Below are 24,257 nucleotides of genomic sequence, written 5' to 3'. Positions count from 1 at the left end.
AAAGTATTATTGTCAATGACTGAGTATTTATAATGACAGAAATTCCTGAAATTACTCCTGCAATCTCGGCTCACTGCAAGCTCCGCCTCCTGGGTTCACATCATTCTCCTGCCTCAGCCTCCAGAGTAGCTAGGACTACAGATGCCCACCACCACACCCGGCTAGTTTTTTTGTATTTTTTAGTAGAGACTAAAAAATTTTTTAGTAGTAACACAGTTTCACTGTGTTAGCCAGGATGGTCTCGATCTCCTGACCGCATGATCCGCCCGCCTCGGCCTCCCAAAGTGCTGGGATTACAGGCGTGAGCCACTGCGCCCGGCCTGATTATATGTTTCTATACTTTGGGAATATATCCTAACACAATCCTACGGATGTAAAAAGTGTTCGCATAAATATTCATAGCTGTTACTTATAATACTGAAAAGTTAAAAGTTACTCAAAAGTTAAGCAATGTAATGGTAATGTAAACTATAATTTAGCTATTCAGTGGAATATAGCTATTCAATGGACTATTATAATGTAAATTAAATTATGTTTAAGAAGACTATGATTCTACAGAGACAGAAAGTAGGCTGGCGACTGCCGAGGCTAGCAGTGGGTGGGTGGGAGGAATAAGGAGTGACTGCTAACAGGTTTGCGTTTCTTTCCGAGGTGGCGAAAGTGTTCTAAAATTGATGGTGGTGAGGGGTTGCACAATTCCATGAATACACTAAAAACTCTGCACTTTATTTATGTATTTATTTTTTTGAGATGGAGTCTCACTCACTCTGTTGCCCAGGTTGGTGTGCAGTAGCGCAATCTCAGCTCACTGCAATCTCTGCCTTCCAGGTTCGAGAGATTCTCCTGCCTCGGCCTCCCGACTAGCTGGGACTGCAAGTGTACACCACCATGCCCAGCTAATTTTTGTATTTTTAGTAGAGATAGGGTTTTGCCATGTTGGCCAGGCTGCTCCTGAACTCCTGACCTCAAGTGATCCGCTTGCCTCGGCCTCCCAAAGTGCTAGGATTACAGGTGTGAGCCACCATGCCCAGCCAAAACTGTACATTTTAAATGGGTACACATTAAACTATACACTTTAAATGGGTGAATTGTAAGGCATGTGAATTATATCTCAATCAAGTATCTCAATCAAGCTATTATTTAAAAAGAAAATTTTAGGCTGGGTGTAGTGACTCACACCTGTAACCCCAGCACTTTGGAAGACCAAGGCTGGTGGATCACCTGAGGTCAGGAGTTCAAAACCAGCCTGGCCGACATAGTGAAACCCGTCTCTATTAAAAATACCAAAAAAATTAGGCGGGCATGGTGGTGGGTGCCTGTAGTCCCAGCTACTCAGGAGGCTGAGGCAAGAGAATCACTTGAACCCAGGAGGTGGAGGTTGCGTCAAGCCAAGATTGCAACACTGCACTCCAGCCTGAGCGACAGAGCAAGACTCTGTCTCAAAAAAATAAAAAAAGAAAATTTTAAACTGAAGCTAAAAAGAAAAAAGAAGACTATTATTAAATGGAAAAAACGTTCATGTTGTAATGTTAGCCAAAAGAAACAGAATCCAAAAGCTTGTGTCCAAAATGAATGAAACAATGTTTAAAAGGGGCGGGGGAGGAGGAATTTATTACTATTCAAAACTGCACACAAAGGAAAATGACTGGAAGTGAATTTAATGAGGGAGTAACAGTAGTTGCCATTGGGTAAGAAACTTTGATTTTTTTTTTCCATTCTCTAATATCTATATTTTTAACAACAAAACCCAACCCCCCAGGTTTCCAAATTTTCTATAATGAGCATGTATTATAGTTGCTATTACAAATACAGCGGGGGAGGGAGGAATATAAGTGCTGCTGTTGTCTGTGGGTGTCTGGGTCTGCTCTGCGGCGCCCAGCAAGCCCCACAGCTGCCTTGCCGCCACGACCACAGCTGCAGGGCATCCAGCTCAGGTGAGTTCATCACTCCGCACCTGTTTTGCTTTGCCATTGTATCTCCTGAAGGGAAGGCTAAGTGATACTTTATTCTCATTAGCTCCTTTCCCTTAGAGACAACCAAGATTTAGATCCTGTTCTACCGTAACCACATCCCAGTACAGATGTTTCAATGGGTCCAGAGTGATTATGTGGAAACCAATGGCTAAAGGGACATACAGTCATCCCTTGGTATCCTCGGGGGATTGATTCCAGGATGTCACTCAGATATCAACATTCATGGATGCTAATGGCAAAGTATTTGGATATAACCTATGCACATCCTCCCATATTCTTAATTTAAAAATTATTATTATTATTATTTGAGATGGAGTCTCGCTCTGTCACTCAGGTTGGAGTGCAGTGGCGCGATCTCGGCTCATGGCAACCTCCACCTCCTGGCTTCGAGTGATTCTCCTGCCTCAGCCTCCCGAGTAGCTGGGATTACAGGCACACCCTGCCACACCCAGCTAATTTTTGTATTTCTAGTAGAGGCGGGGTTTCACCATGTTGGCCAGGATGGTCTCGATCTCCTGACCTCATGATCCGCCCACGTCGGCCTCCCAAAGTACTGGGATTACAGGTATGAGCCACCACGCCCGGCTAAAAAAATTTTTTTAAGAGACAAGGTCTCGCTCTGTGGCTGGGCTGGAGTACAGTGGTGGCATCATGGCTCACTGCAGCCTCAACCTCCTAGGCTCAAGTGATCCTCCCACCTCAGCCTCCTGAGTAGCTGGGACTACACGTGTGAGCCACTAGGCTCAGCTTATTAAAAAAAAAAAATTTTGTAGCGACAGAGTCTTGCTATGTTGCCCAGACTGGTCTTGAACCCCTGGCCTCAAGCAACCCTGTCAGCTTGGCCTCCCAAAGTGCTGGGATTACAGATGTGAGCCACCACCAGGCCTGGCCCTTCCACATATTTAAATCATTTCTAGATTACTTATAATACCTAATACAACCTAAATGCTATTACTTATAATACCTAATACAACCTAAATGCTATGTAAATAGTTGCTATACGGTGTTGTTTAAGAAATAATGACAAGAGAAAAATAGTCTGTACATGTTCAGTACAAATGCAAACACCCTAGGCATAACTGCATTGTACACATCTGCAACGTAACATGTTCTGGAATTTTTTTTTCTGAGTATTTTCAGTCTGTGGTTGATTGAATCCTCAGATGCGGAACTCACAAATACAAAGGGCCTGTTACAGTCATGTAATTCATTCTTGCAATAGTTGTGCCTGCTTCTCTGAGGGAACAGAGTGACACCTGGGAGAAATGTAAAATAGATTAATTTGCCCTCTGACAGTTTCCATTCTCACACAGGAAATAAGATGCACATGAATGTCTCCAGTACAAAACACAGTAACATAAGCAAAACACGTGAAAGTGAAGGCCATTTGTGGAAGAGCAGCCCTGAGTTAGGCTTGAAGATTGGGCTGAATTTCGTTTGGGGTACGTGGCTGGAAGGCACAGATATTTGCATAATCTCAGAATGACTAATATTTAAGGAAGCACCAACCACTGAATGAAAAGCAACACTGTTTCCATAAGGAGGAGACGCCCAAACGATTTTTAGGATCTCTTTGCACGGGTCAAGCAACATACAAACCAAGGCAGAATCTGTGAACACAACGTAGACTTTCTGAAAGCTGTTGTCAAGATGAAACCAGAAGCATAATGACCTTTAAATTTTTAAATTTTGGGCTGGGTGCGGTAGCTCATGCCTGTAATCCCAGCACTTTGGGAGGCCAAGATGGGCAGATCACTTGAAGCCAGGAGTTCGAGACCAGCCTGGCCAACACGGTGAAACCGTCTCTACTAAAAATACAAAAATTGGCCGGGCGCGGTGGCTCAAGCCTGTAATCCCAGCACTTTGGGAGGCCGAGACGGGCGGATCACGAGGTCAGGAGATCGAGACCATCCTGGCTAACACGGTGAAACCCCGTCTCTACTAAAAATACAAAAACTAGCCGGGCGAGGTGGCGGGCACCTGTAGTCCCAGCTACTTGGGAGGCTGAGGCAGGAGAATGGCGTAAACCCGGGAGGCGGAGCTTGCAGTGAGCTGAGATCCGGCCACTGCACTCCAGTCCGGGCGACAAAGCGAGACTCCACCTCAAAAAAAAAAAAAAAAAAAAAAAAAAAAATACAAAAATTAACCAGGCGCGGTGGCGCATGCCTGTAATCTCAGGTACTCAGCAGGTTGAGGCAAGAGAATCGCTTGAACCCGAGAGGCGGAGGTTCCAGTGAGCCAAGATTGTGCCGTTGCACTTCAGCCTGGGTGACAGAGCGAGACTCCACTCAAAAAAAAAAAATTAATTTTGAAATAATTTCAAGTTTACAGAACAGTTGCAAGAATAGTACAGAAAATTTATATCCTCTTTATACAAATTCACCAAGTTTTCACATCCCCTCCTCCTCAGACTGTTAAAATGATCTTTTGGAGGCTCAGCTTAAATGAGTGCTATCCAGCCATCAGGAGCTTTCAGTGCTCATGAATATAAAAGAACACAGAATTTTACAATCCCAGTGTACTGAAGTAAGCATGCCCAGGTCCAAGAGATAATTCAACCCCCTGTCACAGCCCCAACCATCCACCAACCCTCCAGGAGGGCACTGAATATTTTTTCCTTCTTCTTTTTTGTGGAGATGGGGGGGTCTTGCTATGTTGCCCAGGCTGGTCTAGAACTTCTGGACTCAAGGGATCTGCCCGCCTTGGCCTTCCAAAGTGCTGGAATTACAGGCATGAGCCATCACGCCAGGCCCCATGACTGTTTTTTTTTTTTGAGACAGAGTCTTGCTCTGTCGCCCAGGCTCGAGTGCAGTGGCCGGATCTCAGCTCACTGCAAGCTCCGACCCCCGGGTTTACGCCATTCTCCTGCCTCAGCCTCCCGAGTAGCTGGGACTACAGGCGCCCGCCACCTCGCCCAGCTAGTTTTTTTGTATTTTTTTAGTAGAGACGTGGTTTCACCGCGTTAGCCAGGATGGTCTCGATCTCCTGACCTCGTGATCCGCCCGTCTTGGCCTCCCAAAGTGCTGGGATTACAGGCTTGAGCCACCGCGCCCGGCCCCCATGACTGTTTTAAACACGAATCTGTATCCACATGGCTGGAACTGACTGAACTTTGGCTGCTAAGTAAACTAAAGCCCTCATTAGGTTTGCCTTTAGACTGGCCCAGGAAGTTTGGTGTGAACTGATCGTTCTCTGCATTATGGAGGTCACAAAAGCAGCCCTCAAGAAGTCCCTCTCTGGCTGGGTGCAGTGGTTCACGCCTGTAATCCCAGCACTTTGGGAGGCTGAGGTGGGCAGATTACCTGAACTCAGGAGTTCGAGACCAAAATGGCAAAACCAAAATTAGCCAAGTGTGGTGGCAGGTGCCTGCAATCCCAGCTACTTGGGAGGCTGATGCAGAAGGATTGCTTGAACCTGGGAGGCAGAGGTTACAATGAGCCAAGATCATGCCACCACACTCCAACCTGGGCGACAGAGCAAGGCTCTATCTCCAAAAAAAAAAAAAGTCCCTTTCCCTCCCAGAGGAGACTCTCATGACACTGAAGGTGCTAGGAGCATCTGAAGTCTTAGTAAGGATGTTGTCAGGAGACCTCATCTTTCTGAGGACCTAAAGAGCGTATGGAGGGCTGGGTGCAGTGGCTCACACCTGTAATCCCAGCACTTTGGGAGGCCGAGGCGGGCGGATTACAAGGTCAGGAGTTCAAGACCAGCCTGGCCAACATAGTGAAACCCCCGTCTCTACTAAAAATACAAAAATTAGCCAGGCATGGTGGCGGGCACCTGTAATCCCAGCTACTCGGGAGGCTGAGGCAGGAGAATCACTTGCACCCGGGAGGCAGAGGTTGCAGTGAGCCAAGAACACACCACTGCATTCCAGCCTGGGTGACAGAGCAAGACTCCCTCTAAAAAAAAAAAAGAGCAAATGGAAAGTGTCACAACAGGAAGATCTGCTGAACCCTTGAAGTTAAATAGGCCACGGTATCAGAAGGTGTACAATTTTCTTCCTTGCTCACTTCCTTCCTTCCAGTAAAACCCCACTGAAAAAACTCTGGCCTTATACTGACATGGACAAAGGAGAAGTTTCTGTGGGAAATTAAAAATAAATAATGGCAGGTACACTTTCAGTTCATGTTTGGATCTATAATCTAGGAGAAAAGTCCATCTCACATCCCCGTTTCCACCCCTAATGCCCCGGCAGGGCCACATGTGAGTGAAAAACATTTACGAGAGGCTGCAGAGTCCGGATGAGCAGAAGGAGGAGCTGAGCTGACAGGAGGAATGGGATGATCGAATCCTTTTCCCATCCCCCGGTCTATTTATGGAGTCATCTGCCTTCAGGAAATGCTGAGCCCCCTCTCCCAGGACCCTGTTGGGAGTGACGCCTGTGCTGGTTGACCCAGCCTTCCACATCCTCCTCCTGGCCTCAGCAGTTCTCCGCTTGTGACCCAGTGGGTTACTGGGAACCCAGCTGGTATATGACAGTGCTTCTCAGAGGTCCCAGTCTAGTGAGGAAATTCAAGGAGGAAAGGCAAAAAAAAAAAAAAAAAAAAGTAATGATGCTGGAAAAGCCCCTGGCACAGAGAGGCTCCTCAACACCGACACAGGGAGGGGACAGGTGGGACGCCAGGGCTGCAGTTGAAAACACTGTCGCCCAGGGCTTTTGTGGCTCACCTAGCCTGTCACCTGGCCACATGGTGGCAGAGGTAGAAGCAGAACCTAGGGCTCCTGTTACCCTGCCTGGGGCTCATTCACCCCCTCACCCTCCTTTCCATTGCCTCAGGGGACTCAGGTTTCCATGGAGAAGCTATCACAGGAGAACCTGGATCTCCTAGTTACATGTTCCATGTTCTTGAAGGCATTTCTTTTCCTTTTTTTCTTTTTATTTTCTAAGCTGAAGAGCCACTTCTTTAGAAACTCAGAGAGATTTGTGAAGTTCGTGTTTCTGGTGACTATTTTTTTTTTTTTTTTTAGAAGTGAGAAATGTTCTTTGTTATTATCGGGCTGTTGAGAGATTTTTTTTTTTTTTTTTTTTTTTTGCTTTTTGAGAAATCTCTCTCTGTTGCTGAGGCTGGAGTGCAGTCTTGTGAATACAGCTTCAACCTTACGTCCAGCAATCTTCCTGCTTCTGCCTCCCAAGTAGCTGGAATGACAGGCGTGCACCACCACGCCCAGCCTGGAGTTTTTTTTAAAAACAACAAAAAACAAAACATATTTGCCTTATAGCTACCAGATAACATTAGCCATGAGGCCGGGCACGGTGGCTCATGCCTGTAATCCCAGCACTTTGGGAGGCCAAGGCAAGCGGATCACCTGAGGTCAGGAGTTGGAGACCAGCCTGGCTAACACGGTGAAACCTTGCCTCTACTAAAAATACAAAAATTAGCTGGGCGTGGTGGCACATGCCTATAATCCAAGCGACTCTGGAGGCTGAGGCAGGAGAATCACTTGAGCCCACGATACAGAGGTCGCAGTGAGCCGAGATCGCGCAACTGCATTCCAGCCTAGGCAACAGAACGATACTCTGTCTCAAAAAAAAAAAAAAAAAAGAACAGGCTGGGCACGGTGGCTCATGCCTGTAATCTCAGTACTTTGGGAGGCTGAGGAGGGCGGATCACTTGAGGTCAGGAGTTCGAGACTAGCCTGGCCAACATGGTGAAACCCTGTCTCTATTAAAAATACAGAAAAATTAGCTGGACGTGGTGGTGTGCGCCTGTAAACCTAGCTTCTCTGGACGCCAAGGCAGGAGAATCGCTTGAACGCAGGAGGCAGTGTTTGCAGTGAGCCGAGATCACGCTCTGGCAGACAGAGTGAGACTCTGCCTCAAAAACAACAACAACAAAAACAAACAACAAAAAAAGAAAACAAAAAAATTAGCCATGGGCTCCTACTGAATGCTTTTTCTTCTTTTATTTTATAAGAAAAGAACAAAAAGTTGATGTTCTAACTAAATGTATATAACCTTGTGTTATGTCTTCTACGGTTGACTTCAAATGTTATACATTTTTTATTGAAGGTTTCACGTTATGTTTTAACACCTTAAATTAAGCTGCAATGATGAATGAACAGCTGATACTAAGCCCTTACTATTCCCTAAGCAAGATTTTACACAGGTCATTTAGTTTAAGGCTCACAGTAAGCTTACTATCGCCTCCCCTTCTCAGATGTGGAAATTAAGGCCTGGAGGGATTAACTTTTCCCAAGGCTGCATGGGTGCTGCATGTGTCAGGGTGTCTGACTCCAGCATCCAGGCGCCTAACGCCTACATGTGCACCTTGGGGGCAGGGTATGGGCCTTCTACTCCTCAATCCAGAGTAGGAACTTGGGAAATAGTTATGATTTGATTTTATTCAAAGTACCCACCACCCAGTCTCCTCCCTTCCCCTTCTCCGTCCCCTGCACACCATGCACTCTGTGACACTGAGGCCCTGACTGGCCAGCTCCTGCACTTCCAGAGGCAGCCCTCGGGCTGCCATTTTGTGGCTTCTTTTCCCTCTGAAGGCTTTCCTGCTGTTGATTGTGATCTGACCTCACCGGACAGTAATCCTGAGAATGGGAGGAAGGACCACCCGGTGTGATCTGTCCTGGTCTCTGAGCACCTGGACAGCTCCAGGATCTGTGCCTCCCAGGGCTGGAGGCTCATGCTGCACCACTGAACAGCCCACTTGAATGGGATGCACCCGAAGGTCACGTTCGTTTGCTTGCTTCCTGGCACAACATCTCCCTCTCCAGCTGTGCTACCCACAGAATCCTCTTTCCCACCTCCTTTCTCCCTCTTGCCTTCCTGTCCTCCTCTTCCTTTCCTCCCCTCAGACTCTTCCCACCCTCTTTTGCTGGCTTCTGTTCTTTCTTTCCATGAGCAGAGAGTTTCCAGGCCTGGCTCCCGGCCAGCACATTTGGACAAAAGGCAGCAATCTTAGAGGGAGACGTCATCTCCCATCCCCTTGCTTGGGGCCAGCACAAGAGAATGGAGCTGAGGCTACTCCTGCAGCTGCTCCTGGGTTCTAAGAAAAAGCTTGAGAGAGGGTTTATCATTAGGATTAAAAGCAAAGGGTTTGGAATCAGACAGACCCAGGTTTAAATTCCAGGGAACTTGGAGAGCTGCGGGACCTTGATCAAGTTGCTTTTCTAAGCCTTAGTTCTCGCCTCTGTAAAGTGGTGATAATAGTAGCACTTACTTTAAATGACTGGTAAGGATTAGATGAAATTGCACCTGTAAAGCATTTAGCACAGTGCATAGCCCAGAAAAAGCGTTCAGTAAATGTCTTCCATTATTCTAAGGTGAACTTAAACCTGTCAAATAATACTAATAAGTAATAATGCTCTAATATATTATTTTAAATTTATATTTATTTTTAGTTTAGTTTTTTGAGATGGACTCTTGCTCTGTTGCCCAGGTTGGAGTACAGTGGCACAATCTCGGCTCACTGCAAGCTCCACCTCCAGAGTTCAAGCAACTCTTGTGCCTCAGCCTCTCAAGTAGCTGGAACTACAGGCACACACCACCATGCCTGGCTAATTTTTTTGTATTTTTGGTAGACACGGGGTTTCACCATGTTGGCCAGGCTGGTGTCGAACTCCTGGCCTCATGTGATCTGCCTGCCTTGGCCTCCCTAAGTGCTGGGATTACAGGTGTGAGCCACTGCACCTGGCCTGTTTTTATTTTTATTTTTTTCTTTTATTTTTTGAGATGGGGTCTTACTCTTGTCACCCAGGATGAGTGCAGTGGTGCAATCACAGTTCACTGCAGCCTCAAACTCCCGAGTTCAAGCAGTTCTCCCGCCTCAGCCGCCCAATTAGCTGGGACCACAGGCGTGCACCACCACAATTGGCTATTTTTTTTTTTTTTTGTAGAGACATAGAAACAGGGTCTCGATTTGTTGCCCAGGCTGGTCTCTAACTCCTGGGCTCACGCAATCTTCCCACCTCAGCATCCTAAACTGCTGCATGGTGTGAGCCACCATGCCCAGCATACATTCATTCTCTTTTTTTTTTTTTTTTTTTTGAGACAGAGTTTCGTTCTTGTCCTCCAGGCTGGAGTGGTTCAAGCAATTTTCCTGCCTCAGCCTCCTGAGTAGCTGGAACTATAGGTGTGCACCACCATGCCCAACTAATTTTTGTATTTTTAGTAGAGATGGGGTTTCACCACATTGGCCAGGCTTGTCTTGAAATCGACCTCAAGTGATCTGACAGCTTCGGCCTCCCAAAGTGCTGGGATTACAGGTGTAAACCACTGTGCCCAGCCAGCATGCATTAATTCTTAATGAATTAGTAATAACACCATGTCCTCAACTCACCTGCAGGGCTGCTTACGAAGCCTCATTTGTTTGCAAGTGTGGGTAAGCTCTAAACTACTCTTCAACATATAAGTGCTGTTATAATCTGAAAAGCTGGTTTTGGAATTAGAAGGTGACCTGCTCCCCTTTCCTTTGCAGCAGAAGTCAGGGTGCACAGTGACTTGTTGCACTGGCTATGGTGCCAACTGTGAAAGTAAGGCGAAGGTCGCCCTCAGACCAGAGCAGCCTGCTCTGACTGACCTGAGACCCTACTTCTGTTTGTTTACTATCTGTGCCTGGTGTTTTGTACTCAGAAGTTGTGCAATGACTGGAAATGTGTTCATTTTTATTTAGCTAACTTTCAAGATACGGATAATCCCCTTTGGCCTAAAATTTCTTTTTCTTTTCTCTGTTTATTTATTTATTTTTTTCGGGGCAGAGTCTTGCTCTGTCACCCAGGCTGGAGTGCAGTGGCATGATCTCAGCTTACGGCAACCTCTGCCTCCCAGGTTCAAGCAATTCTCCTGCCTCAGCCTCCCGAGTAGCTGGAACTACAGGCATGTACCACCACGCCCAGCTAATTTTTTTGTATTTTTAGTAGACAGGGGGTTTCACCATGTTGGTCAGGCTGGTCTTGAACTCCTGACCTCAAATGATCCACCTGCCTTGGCCTCCCAAAGTGCTGGGATTACAGGCGTGAGCCAACCGCACCTGGCCTATAATTTCATTTAGTTAATCTGAGCCAGCATTGATCGATTTAAAACTAATCAATATGATTAATCAGCAAGCTGGAGACAGTTCTCTTTGAGGTACTGTTGGCAATGTACAAGTATAAAAAATGGTCCCTGCCCTCAAGCTAGAGACAAAACATATAAACCCTATCAACCAAATGGCAATAAAACATTGCAGTTGTTCAAAACAGAAAGACAAGGTTGGTTTAGAGAATGCCTGACACGCCCTTAATAAAACTCACAGAAAACTCAAGAGGAATCCATGAAGATCTATTTTTTCAAAGACAGTTAGGACAACCAAAACAGAATGGTGTCTAGGGTGAACAGAGGCAGTATTCAAAACTAACCGCAGAGGTGTGCAGGAGCGCCATCAGAGGCAGTATTCAAAACTAACCGCAGAGGTGTGCAGGAGCGCCATCAGAGGCAGTATTCAAAACTAACCGCAGAGGTGTGCAGGAGCGCCATCAGAGGCAGTATTCAAAACTAACCGCAGAGGTGTGCAGGAGCGCCATCAGAGGCAGTATTCAAAACTAACCGCAGAGGTGCGCAGGAGCGCCATCAGACTGGGTGGAGGAATACTTTTGAACTAAGGGGGCAAATGTTACGAATCAAATATAAACTGGAGAAATTCGGAGGAGGGCAACGAAAGGGGAGCCAGGGACTGCTTCAAAGAGGTAGCGCCTGGTGGCCAAGAAAGACTCCATTGGATTCCGAGAGTTGGGGAAGGGAAAGTGCTCCTGAGGAGGCCAGCGCATGGAGTAAAGAACAAGGCAAAGCCTGCCCAGCATGAAGACCGCTTGCTAGGACGGGAGCCCGGGACTCATGCGGGAGCCAGGGAGAAGACAGATCCGGCAGCAGGCTAGACGTTGGGATGTTTCGAAATAAGAGGAGTGAAGGTTTGCTAAGCCAGGGAAATAAGGAGGCCACAGAATGTAATGAAAATATGTTCTCTTTTGGACACATTAAGGTGAGAGTGGTATATTCAAAAGGCAGTGAGAGGTAATGAGCTAACGGTCTGTATAAAGCACAACTCAGAGGTCCAGTTTGGGAGGGAGCGATGAAACTGAGCATGATGAGCTGAGGGAGACAGTGAAGAAGGACAAGGTAGTGAGCAAGTGAGGCACGGGTTGCTCTTATGGTGCTCTTGTTACTTCACTCTCTATATGGTGTCTTTTATGTTTCTTTCTCTTTTTGTTGAGATGGAGTCTCATTCTGTCAGCCAGACTGGAGTTCAGTGGTGCCATATCAGCTTACTGCAACCTCCCCCTCCTGGGTTCAAGCAATTCTCCTGCCTTAGCCTCCCGAGTAGCTGGGATTACAGGTGCCTGTCATCATGCCTAATTTTTGTATTTTTAGTGGAGACAGGGTTTCACCATGTTGGCCAGGCTGGTCTTGAACTCCTGACCTCAAGTGAGCCACTGTGCCAGGTTTTTGTTTTTGTTTTTTTTAAGACAGGGTCTCACTCTGTCACCTTGGCTGGAGTGCAGTGGCACCAACACAGCTCACTGCAGCCTCTACCTCTTGTGCTCAAGTGATCCTCCCACCTCAGCCTCCTGAGTGGCTGGGACCACAGGCATGTACCACCATGCCTGGCTAATTTTTGTATTTTTCTTAAAGACAGGGTTTCACCATGTTGCCCAGGCTCTTCGTATGTTTCTTTACCTGGGCCTTCCAACTAGACAGGGAGTTCTAATGGCAGAACACACACACCAGCTTCTTTTTATTCCCTACAATGCCTAACCGAGATTTTGTTCTACTGTGAGTGTTGCATAAATACCTGTTGAATAAGAACAGGAGGAATCAGTGACGATCTCTTTTTTGAAAGACAATTAAAACAACCAAAACAGTATGGTTTCTACACTGAGGAGGCAGTATTATTCAAAATACCTAACATGATGGGCTTACACCTGTAATCCCAGCACTTTGGGAGGCCAAGGCGGGCTGATCATTTGAGGTCAGGAGTTCGAGACCAAACTGACTAACATGGTAAAAGCCCATTTCTACCAAAAAAATAATAATAATAATACAAAAAATTAGCCAGGAATGGTGGCACACACCTGTAATCTCAGCTACTCGGGAGGCTGAGGCAGGAGAAACACTTGAACCTGGGAAGTGGAGGTTACAGTGAGCCAAGATCACGCCACTGCTCTCCAGCCTGGGCAACAGAGTGAGACTCCGTCTCAAAAAAAAGGAAAAAAAAAAAAAACCACACACAACAAAATTATAACAAAGGTGTGCAGGAGCCCAACAAGCTATGGCCTTACTGTTAACCCTTTAATGGCCAGCTCTTGGCAGGGGGAGAGTTAATGGTCCTGGGAGTGTGGGACACCTTATTTACCAACCAGAATAGAAGCATTTCAGTATTTTGACAAGTGGCGTGGATACATCACTGCACACATTTTACATTCACCTTGACTTGGGTTTCAAGAAGGGTCAGGGGTGTGTCAAGTGCATTAGTGAGATAAAGAAGCATGAGAACAGCGCACTGGCCACAGATGAACCATTAGTAACCTGAGATGTGGTTTCAGCAGATGGTTAGGAATAGAAGCCAGATTTCGGGGGTGTGGGGAAGAACATGTGGATCTGCCTCATGGGACTCCTGCATTTGTTCTGCTTCTTTCTTGCTCCCAAAAGGAGCATTCTCTTTCTCGCTTTCTCCTGACAAACTGGCAGTCTGAATCTCGGGGTTGGGTGTGTACCCGGAAGCAGCCTCTTAGCCCCCTTACCCATCTCTCTCAGTTCCATACCAGACCAGGAATCTTGGCTGTCCTATGTTCACAGGAAGGAAGAGCCTGGAACAAGAGGCTCTCCTGGCTCTCTGCGGTGCTAGAATCTTCAAGTCTGGTTGCTTTGAGAGGGATTAAGAAACTCTCTCTTTGACATTTTTCCACCCCATTAGATACATCAGTCAGTGGGAGGGTAAACAGAGGGCACTGGTCCCCTTCTGATATCCTGGAAGGTTGTGTATGTTTGTTGATCGTCACAAATACAGATGATGAAATAGAGCAGATGACAGATGACAGTCACCACAAGATGCCAGGGAGTTGTATTTGAGGTTGGATGACCACACACTTCATGACAAATCTGAACAAATCTCATTTGCAGCTCAGAGCATTAAGTAGAGAATCCCTCTGAGACTCCAGGGTGCTGGAGACATTGCCCTGGCTGAAGATCTCAGAGCATGAGGCAAGCTGGTTTGGGAAGTTCCTTTCCATCTTCGCGGTCACCACCCCGACCAAATCTGTGGCTGAGAGACTAGTCTCACTCCAAGCTCGGGGGGTGCAAGTTCTATGTCTTAGGCTGTCCCATTGTTTCTATCTAGTAACCAAACCAGAGCATATGGCTTCTCCCCCAAACAACTTCACCCTGGACCATGCCGGGTCAGCCTGAATTGTGATTTGCTGTGTGATCCCTTACAAATGCCTCTGCTTGGTCATCTGGGGAGGTTTAGCCTGTATTTCCCAGGCACGTGAAATGCCCATATAAAATTATAGAAGTGTCCTGTTTTAACGCTTTAAAGTTTGATGGAAGAAGATAGGCAGTTATTATTTTTCTATGGTGAGCTGGGAGAGGCAGTGAAAATAGAATCTGTCTCCTCTGATTCACTGAATGGGAGCAAGAAGGAAGTTCATATGCAACCTTGGACTACCCACCTGGCCTCCTCCCCCTCCCTAAACTCAAGCCTCAACTCTAGATGTGGATAAGAAAGGTGGTGGGAGATAGACAGAGGGGTGGTACCAAATCACCTCTGGCTGGGTCAACACACCTGTCCCAGCAAGGAGAATGAATGAGCATATCCAACTCTCAGCCTTTACCAGAGTGGCCACAAGGTGCAGTTTGCAGGGACCAGTCCAGGTTAAGCCTATTGTACATCAATTAACAACTTATTTTTAGTGGTTTTTTTTTTTTTTTTTTTTTTGAGGAATTTAGTTCTTGTGACCCAGGCTGGAATGCAGTGATGCAATTTTGGCTCACTGCAACCTCTGCTTCCCAGGTTCAAGTGATTCTCCTGCCTCGGCCTCCTGAGTAGCTGGGACTACAGGCGCCCGCCTCCACATCTGGCTATTTTTGTATTTTTAGTAGAGACGGGGTTTCATTGGCCTGGCTGATCTCCAACTCCTGACCTCAACTGATCCGGCCCACCTCAGCCTCCTAAAGTGCTGGGATTGCAGGCATGAGCCACCACGCCCGGCCATTTTTTTTTTCTTCTTTTTTTAGACAGTCTGTCTTTTGCCCAGGCTGGAGTGCAGTGGCGCAATCTCAGCTCACTGTAACCTCCACTTTCTGGGTTTAAGTGATTCTCCTGCCTCAGCCTCCCGAGTAGCTGGGATTATAGATGCGTGCCATCACGCCCAGCTAAATTTTTTTTTTTTTTGAGACAGAGTCTCACACTGTCGCCCAAGCTGGAGTGCAGTGGTGCAATCTCGGCTCACAGCAAGCTCTGTCTCCCAGGTTCACACCACTCTCCTGTCTCAGCCTGTCAAGTAGCTGGGACTACAGGAGCCCACCACCACGCCTGGCTAATTTTTTGTATTTTTAATAGAGATGGGGTTTCACCGTGTCAGTCAGGATGGTCTTGATCTGCTGACCTTGTGATCCGCCTGCCTCAGCTTCCCAAAGTGCTGGGATTACAGGCATGAGCCACCACACCCAGCCCTAATTTTTGAATTTTTATAGAGATGGGGTTTGGCCAGGCTGGTCTCAAACGCCCGACCTCAAGTGATCCACCCGCCTCGGCCTCCCAAAGTGCTAGAATTACAGGTGTGAGCCACCGCGCCTGGCCTAATGCTCTCTTTTTACTTTCTCTACTGTCCCACTTTGTGTATATGGTTACCCTATCTTTTACCTACCATGAACTTGCAGAGAATTTAGTGCTGAATCAAATTTGACCATTATTGCATCTTTTCTTCTGAGAAGTGGGGGAGTGTAAGGCAGAGAAAGAGAGGCCCTTGAAATTGCTTTGCTGGATTGGCTGTGTTGTGTCACTCAGTCCACCTGTCCTAGGTTTCAACCTACACAACATGTGGAATCGTAGTGATGTGCCATCAAGGTTATGGAAACATGAAACCAATAGCAAGAGACAAAATTGGGACAACATAGAAGACAATCTATAAAGATTTTTTTGAGACTTCTGTCGCCCAGGCTGGAGTGCAGTGGCATGATCTTGACCCACTGCAATCTCTGCCCGCCAGGCTCAAATGATCCTCCCACTTCAGCCTCCAAGCTCAGCTACTACCAACAATGCTGCCACAAATACTCTACAGCCCTTGTTCCAATATTTTTCTAAGATAAATTCCTAAAAGTGGAATTGCGAGATTCAAATAGATTTCTTTTTTTTCTTTTCTTTTTTTTTTTTTTGAGACAGAATCTCGCACTGCTGCCCAGGCTGGAGTGCAGTGGTGTGATCTCGGCTCGCTGCAAGCTCCACCTCCTGGGCTCACGCCATTCTCCTGCCTCAGCCTCCCAAGTAGCTGGGACTACAGGCGCCTGCCACCATGCCCGGCTAATTTTTTGTATTTTTAGTAGAGACGGGGTTTCACTGTGTTAGCCAAGATGGTCTCAATCTCTTGACTTTGTGGTCCACCCGCCTTGGCCTCCCAAAGTGCTGGGATTACAGGCGTGAGCCACTGCGCCTGGCCTAAAATATATTTCAAAGCCACATACTTATTGAATCTATTTGTGCCAAGTGATGGTTACTTTGAAAATGAGATTCTAATACTCCCTTTTAAAACAATAATAAGATATAGTACCTGTCTGTTCCTTAACCCAATTGTACCCACACTGGTTTTGTCCCGAATATTTTATGAATTTCTATTTAAGTTAATATGAATATTAAAATTCATACTGTGGCATATGCATAGAGGCAATGTATTATATTTTGAGTTTTGTTAACTTTTAAAAGAAAACATATTAAAATTAGAAATTTAAAATTTTTGGCCAGGCGTGGTGGCTCACGCCTGTAATTCCAACACTTTGGGAGGTCGAGGCCAGCAGATCACTTGAGGTCAGGAGTTCCAAACTAGCCTGGCGAACATGGTGAAACCCCTTCTCTACTAAAAAATACAAAAACTAGCCAAGCAAGGTGGTGGGCGCCTGTAGTCCCAGCTACTTGGGAGGCTGAGGCAGGAGAATTACTTGAACCTGGGAGGCAGAGGTTGCTGTGAGCTGAGATCATGCCACTGCACTCCAGTGCAGCTACTTGGGAGGCTGAGGCAGAAGAGTTGCTTGAACCCAGGAGCTGGAGGTTGCAGTGAGCCAAGATCACGGCACTGAACTCCAGCCTGCGTGACAGAGCAAGACTGCGTCTCAAAAAAAAAAAAAAAAAAAAAAAAATTTTGGCCAAGTGCAGTGGCTCATGCCTGTAGTTCCAGCACTTTGGAAGGCCAAGGCAGGTGGATTGCTTAAGTTCAGGAGTTTTAGAACAGCCTGGGCAACATGGGGAAACTCTGTCTCTACTAAAAATACAAAAATTAGCTAGGTATGGTGGTGTGCACCTATAGTCCCAGCTACTCAAGAGGCTGAGGCAGCAGGATCACTTGAGCCTGGGAGGTGGAAGCTGCAGTGAGCCATCATTACATCACCGCACTCTAGCCTGGGTAACAGAGCAAGACCCTGTCTAAAAATAAATAAATAAATAATAAATAAATAAATAAACAAACATTTTATGACCAATATAACTTTCATATATTACATATAAAGTTTATAAGTAAACCTACAATTTTTAAGTGTACTTTTTTAGAAGACAAAACAACAAAAGGAAATGCATTTGGCACTCTGCTTGAAGTGGTCTGACAAGCCCTTCAGATAAGATCCGCAGTGTGTGGAAGGCCTGGGGATCCTGGGAGGAGGGGTCACAGCCAAGGTCACGGCTCCCTGTACTGGCCCCACTCTCCAGCCAATGATCCCTGCTTTCATTTCCTTCTGAAGGGATGCCTATGACCTCCTGGTTCCCTACCACTGAGGGAAGCTAACCTCTTCCCTAAGCTTGCTGCAAGGGTGACTCACCCCTTCCTTCCCCAAGACCAGGGGAAAAAACGATCACTAGGTTTCCCATATTTCAGCCAGTTGGAAGAGTGGGTCTCGGGCTTATCTGTTCTTTAGCCCCTCTGAACTGCAAGCCAGGGATGAAAGTGCCAAAGAGAAGCTGAAGCTAGAGTGGCAATTCTAGGCCCAGCTGGCAAACAGCTTAACTTCTAGGCAAACAGAGGGCTGACGGAATAAACTTTTGCCCACGTCAGACACTGATTTTAAGGCCAGGGTAAAGGAGAGTCTGATTCTGGCTTCCCAGCATGTCGCTGTCTTTTGCATATGAAAAGTAGAGAACTTAACTCATTGTTTGCCCTAGTTCCAGGAAGTGCTTGCCTCCTATCACTAAAGGGGGCAGCAGGACCTGGCACTCTTCCCCCTGAGTAACCAGCACAGGGAATTTCAAGAGAGTCTGGGGTACAAGTGGAGGCCATCTGGTTCAGGTGGCAGAAGAAGGGTCTATGCTTGGACACATGAGGCTGACAGCCAGTGCCCAGAGCCAGGCTCCTAGGGTAACAAGCAACAATGCGTGTAGGCAGAGAGGCAGTGATGAGGACAGTGAGGAGTCACGGCCCGAAGGGGGCTACACAATGAACCCGTGGAAAACCAGTCTCACTAAAATCTCTCCAAGAAAGAGCAATTCAGGGCAGCTCCAGGGAAGCAACTCCTAAGCCCCAGTCTTCAGCAAGGTGACTGCCAGAAGGAACAGAGGAGGGCTGGTAAAGGTAGACCTTGGGGGAGAAGCAGCGAGACCAGGAGTCCAGGAGACTGTGCGGAACGCCAGGAACAAGCAAGACCAGCCTTGTCCACTTTTGAGGACCTGCGAGGCATCCCATGTGCCCCACCCAGGATCTTCTGGAATCTGAGTTTCTATCCCGCCCTGTGATGGGCTCTCTATAAGTGAGTGTTAGAGCAGCCAGTCTCAACCTCAGCTGTACCATAAAATCATCTGGGGATCTTAAAAAAATACTGATGCCAGGGCCTACTCTCAGAGATTTTAATTGACCTAAGTATCAGTCGTTTTTAAATCTGCTTCCCCAGCCTTTTTTTTTTGGACACAGGCCCTCACTGTCGCCTAAGCTGGAGTGAAGTGGCACAATCATGCTCACTGCAGCTTCAACCTCCCTGGGCTCAAGTGATCCTCCCGCCTCAGTCTCCCGAGTAGCTGGGACTACAGGTGTGTGCCACCGTGTGTAGTTAATTTCTTTTATTTATTTATTTTTGAGATTGAGTCTTGCTTTGTCACCCAGGCTGGAATGTAGTGATGCAATCTTGGCTCACGCAACCTCCACCTCCTGGATTCAAGCGATTCTCCTGCCTCAGCCTCCCAAGTAGCTGGGATTACAGGCATGCGCCACCACATCTGGCTAATTTTTGTATTTTTAGTAGAGATGGGGTTGGCCAGGCTGGTCTCAAACTCCTGATCTCAAGTGATCTGCCTGCCTCAGCCTCCCAAAGTGTTGGGATTACAGGCGTGGGCCACTGTGCCTGGCCAATTTCTTTTATTTTTTATAGAGATGGGGTCTTGCCATGTTGCTCAAGCTGGTCTCAAACTCTCCTCCCCAGCATTTAAATGTATATTCTAATGCACAACCCAAGATTTAAAATGTTAAGAAACTTAATTGGAGGGGTAGAATCCCACCCCTACTGAATGTTAATTTAAGACAGCTATAGTTGGCAAGAAATAGTTTAAAGTTTAGAGGGTATATTAGCAATGTATGGACATAGATTCTGCAGGTTCTCTGCCTTCTGCAGAAACCAAAGAGAAGATCCTGGCCAGGAAATCTGTGCCTGAGTCTGCAGGACCTCCCAGTTCTCAGCTCCCACTCCTGGTTTCTCTACAACTTCCTTATGTTGTAGCAAACAAGATTTCCACCCTCCTGGGCCTCTCTGGTCTCCTGAAGAGGATCTCTGGTCTCCTGAGTCCCACCCTTTTCCTACCCCTTTAGAGGCAGGATCTACATCAAGTCTGGAGGCAGAATGACCAGGACCGCCCTGGGAAGTGGACTTGCCTATATGAATGGAATCCTACAATGCTGTGTGCACTCTCCCTGCCTGTTTCCCCGGGGGTCAGGATTCCTGGATGCTGGCCCTTCCAACACGCTATGCCCTATCTGTCCCCTTCTGCAGACCAGAGTCTCAGCCCACCCCTCTCTGGGCTATTCTATGATGAGCCTCCTTCCCTTCATGGTTGAGCACCCCAGACGCCTTGCTCTCTACATTCATGGAGATGGGTGTCAGCTCTTCCCACACTTGAGGTACCACTGTGTCCTCTGTATAGGATTCCCCTGGCCCCATACCCTGAGATGACACCCAGTCCTCACAGAAGTGCGGTTCACTCCCCTAGGCATAACAGGATGGCAGAGGAAGGCAGTAATGGGGAATTTTATCTTCCCATCTTTTGTAACACCAGCAACGAGGATTTTTTTTTTCTACGTCACTCTTCAGTCTTTACATAAAGTTCCACATGATAAATTCCCAGCTGAGTTCAATTCCAGGAAAAGTTTTGTTCTGAGAATTAATTTGTATGGTTTCTGTTGACCAAAATCCCAAACTATGCAACCCAGTGTATTTTTGTTTGTCCCTAAGCTGCCAGAAAACTTACAGCCAAATGCGTTATCCAAGTGTTGTAATCTGCTAAATGCAGGCCACTCCAAAGGTCCACATTCCTTTTGCTTTGCTTTGTTTTCTCCTGAGCATTTCTGTACATACTTGCTTTTAGTCTAAGTTATCACACTCTGCCCAAACCAGTGATCAGGTCCTGCTTCTTGATCCTGGCATCCTTTCAGCTTCTCCTGCTCCTCAGTAATTCTGGCCTGGGTGTTGCAAAAAGTCTTGGTCTCTTCCTCCTCCTTCAGGCCTCCCCAACCAACAACCAGAAGGAGCGCATCACTCTTGCTTCAGTGCATACTCCTGCCTCCTTCTGGTGGATCCTTCCTTCCCTGTGCCTCTACCCTGACAGCCCCCGCCTCACCTCTCCCGAGCACGCATTCACATCCTGCCACCCGCAGCCACACTGAATTCCCCTCACTGGCCTCTCCTAGACCCTCTTGGTGACTTTGCACATTCTGTTCTTTCAGCCTGAAACAACCTTCCCTGCTGTTTCCTTGGTGAGGCAGTTTTTAGGGCTTAGCCCAAGCATCACCTAATCTGTGGGGCTTCCCTGCAGCGGCTCCTCTCTGGGCTGCCCTAGCTCTACACCATGCAACCCTCACAGCCAGGCTGGGCCAGGACTGGTTTTACTTTTTTGTTTGACTACCCAGCTAGGATGGTGTTCCTGGAAGGAAGGGGGACGTCTCATTCCTCGCTGTGCCACTGATGTCTAGCATGCATGCCTAGCAACACAGAGCTGTTTAAGGGGATGAATAGAATACTTGACACACGATTTTATTAATCTTCCAGAATGAAAGGACTGGAGGCCAGGCACAATGGCTCATGCCTGTAATCCCAGCACTTTGAGAGGCCAAGGCGGGCAGATCACCTGGGGTCAGGAGTTCGAGACCAGCCTGGCCAACATGGTGAAACCCCATCTCTACTAAAAATACAAAAATTAGCTGGATGTGGTGGTTGGCACCTGTAATCCCAGCTACTCAAGAAGCTGAGACAGGAGAATTGCTTGAACTCAGGGGGCGGAGGTTGCAGTGGGCTGAGACTGGGCCACTGCACTCCAGCCTGGGTGACAGAGCAAGACTCTGACTCAAAAAAATAAAAATAAAAAACAAACAAAAGGACTGGAGGCCAGCCTCCCGCCAGCCTTTTCATTACCAGGCCTCAGAAACGGTCTCTGCCACACACACACACTCACTCACACACACTTCCTCTCGGAGCTCTTCTCCCTCCCACACTGCCCACCCAAAGACTTTCTACTCCACTCTTTTGGTATCTGATATTTGATGATGTAAGGAGAAGGGATTTCTTTCTCTTCTTTTATGTGGTAACCGCAGAGGGTGTAAGAGTTTACTAACAAGATTACTGTAGCACGCCTATTACAACTCTGTTACCCCCAGCCCATTACTGTCCGATGTCATTTGGAACCTTGGGGAAGTCACATTCCTGAATCGCATCTGAACAGCAGCTGGAAGTCAGCACCAGCTGGTTAAGGCAGGGTCACTGCACTTCCCTTGCCCAATTTACGCCCCTGGAGAGCCCTGACCAGCTTCCTACTTCCTGTCCCAGGCCCCCCAGAACAAGATTCCACGGCTGAGGTCTGGCTCTGCTCCGTGGTCTCACCCAGCTCTCTGTGACCCTCCTAATACGACTGTGTCCAGACTTCCCCTGGGCTCCATCTGCTCCCAACTCCACCCTTGGGGACAAAGTGGAAGAAGTAAGACCATTCAATCATCTTTACCTTCTTGCTTTCCCAAGACTGCAAATGCTGACCGCTGTGAGGGGGCCCCAGCTGCTCAGCCGCCTCGATGCCCTGCGCTTGCACGCGCACGCACACACACACACTCGCACACACACAGAGACACACAAGCGCGCACACACATACTCGCACACACACACACACACAGACCTGCGCGCACACACACAGACAAGCGCGCGCACACACACACAGACACAAACAGGCGCGGACACACGCGCACATACTCACACTCGCTACTCGCGCCCCGAGGGACCCAGCACAACGCTGGGCGGGGGTCTGCAGGCTTTCTGCAGGTCCCCGAGGCGCGCGGGACGGCGGCGTCCGGGCTCAGCCCTGGGAGTCAGCCAGAGCCCGGGAGGGACGCCTGGATCGCGCTCTGCACAAGTCCCGGGACCAGGCGGGAACTCAGACTCCCGTCTGCAGAGCCACTTCCCCCGTCAGGGCTCGGGTCGCGCGAGCCGTTTCCTCCCTCCTCCGCGCGTCCCCTCCTCCGTCCCCTTTCCCTCCCCAGCTCGACCCTGCACCCCGTGACCCGGCCCGGCCCTACCTTCCCGCGGGCGGCGGCTCCGCGGGCTCTGGGGCGCATCTGAGGGGCTCCGAGGCGGGCCAGGACGGCTGGCGGCACGGCTCGGGGGCGGGCGGCGGCGGGGGCCGGGGAGGCCATGGCTCTCCGCCCTCCGCCCCTTTGTCCGCCGAGCCTCCCCCGGCCGCCCGCAAGCCCCTGGGGGTCCCCGCCGCGCGCGCTCCCGTGGGGTCCCCGCCGCCCCCGGCCCCAGCGGCTCGCTTCCCTCGGCCGGCCCAGCGCAGGCTCGCCCGCGGCCCCTGCCTTCTCTTCCCGCGGCTCCGCGACGATCTGCGCGACGCGCGCCCCCTCCTCCCGACCCATCCCGCCCGGCCCAGTGAGCTAATCCGCAGCTGGCGGGCGCCCGGCCGGTTGCCACGGCAACCCCTCTCCCAGGGCCCGGCCCCGCGCGGAGCAGCGGTAAACAGGACCTTCTGCCGGACTCGCCCCCTCGCCTCTGGGGTGGGGGAGAGGTGGCTTAACCCTTCCTGGGAGGACGCCCGCTGCGCGTCGGCTCCCTTCCTCCCAGGCCCGGGCGGATTCGCGAGGTGCTCCCGGCCCGGGGCTGAGAACTGGACGTCCAAGCCAAGGGAACGGCGGCCACATGTCCGGCCCCGCTCACTCCAGGCGGTTAACACACTCTCGGCACTGGGCCCGGGTCGGGGGCACCCCGGGCAGTAAGTCAGGCACCGCCCTTGCCCCAGGCAGCTTGCCGTCGGGCAGGGGTAATGACAGTCATGAGACGGGCGATGAGGGTGATGGAGGCCGGGGACGGCCCAGGGCCAAGCGCCCTGCAGAAGGTCTCCCAGACCGGGCGGGAAGGGAGGAGGTCAGGAAAAGCTTCCAAGAGAAGTGACTTCATAGACCCGCTGCCCGCACTCACGCAGGACACCGTCAAGGAACACAGACTGCAGGATGCGGGCTGCCAAGCAGAAGTCTGCAGGGAAATGCCGTGCGCTGCGGGGAAGGCGGTCTGGAATACGGGCTGGGGCCTTCGAGGAAGTTCCCTGGAGCTTTGACCGGGCCGGGAACACTGAATAGTATTTGCATAGGTGGAAGAAAGTGGGGGAAAGGAAAGGGTTCTGAGTGGAGAGAAGAGCACCAGCGGAGGCCGGAAGCGGAGGCTAGGTATTTCAGAAACAGCCGAGTGAGGACCAATGGTGAATCCGGTCTGATGGGTAGGCTTGGCCAGATTTCAAGTGGGGGACGGAACGTTTTTGAGCAGAGGAGTGCCCTGATGACAGTGAGGGGGGCCTGGCGGGGTGATTTGCGCGCGGTGGGAGCAGGTTTCAGGTCCATCTCCACACCAGAGGAAGGCCATCCTCG

The 24,257-nt window shown here is 48.9% G+C and overlaps 1 protein-coding gene across 5 annotated transcripts in view; it reads right to left on the bottom strand.

Annotated features, from left to right (window-relative positions):
• The window catches only part of DENND2A (DENN domain containing 2A), a 134,085-nt gene extending 110,851 nt beyond the window's left edge, over window positions 1-23,234 (bottom strand). For 3 of the 5 annotated variants that reach the window (XM_033192274.1, XM_033192271.1, XM_033192275.1), the window contains exon 1: window positions 22,917-23,233. The gene's annotated coding sequence lies outside the window, so the exon portion shown is untranslated. Of the gene's footprint in view, window positions 1-22,351; window positions 22,488-22,916 lie in introns of those variants that run through there. The other 2 variants (XM_033192273.1, XM_033192276.1) reach the window with 2 other exon arrangements.
• Between the last annotated feature and the right edge of the window lie 1,023 nt (window positions 23,235-24,257).

Source organism: Trachypithecus francoisi, unplaced genomic scaffold (assembly GCF_009764315.1).
Source record: "Trachypithecus francoisi isolate TF-2019V2 unplaced genomic scaffold, Tfra_2.0 Lachesis_group4, whole genome shotgun sequence".
In the NCBI taxonomy this organism is placed as follows: Eukaryota; Metazoa; Chordata; class Mammalia; order Primates; family Cercopithecidae; genus Trachypithecus; species Trachypithecus francoisi.
Note: the sequence above shows the minus strand (reverse complement) of the source record. Positions and strands in the feature narration are given on the sequence as shown.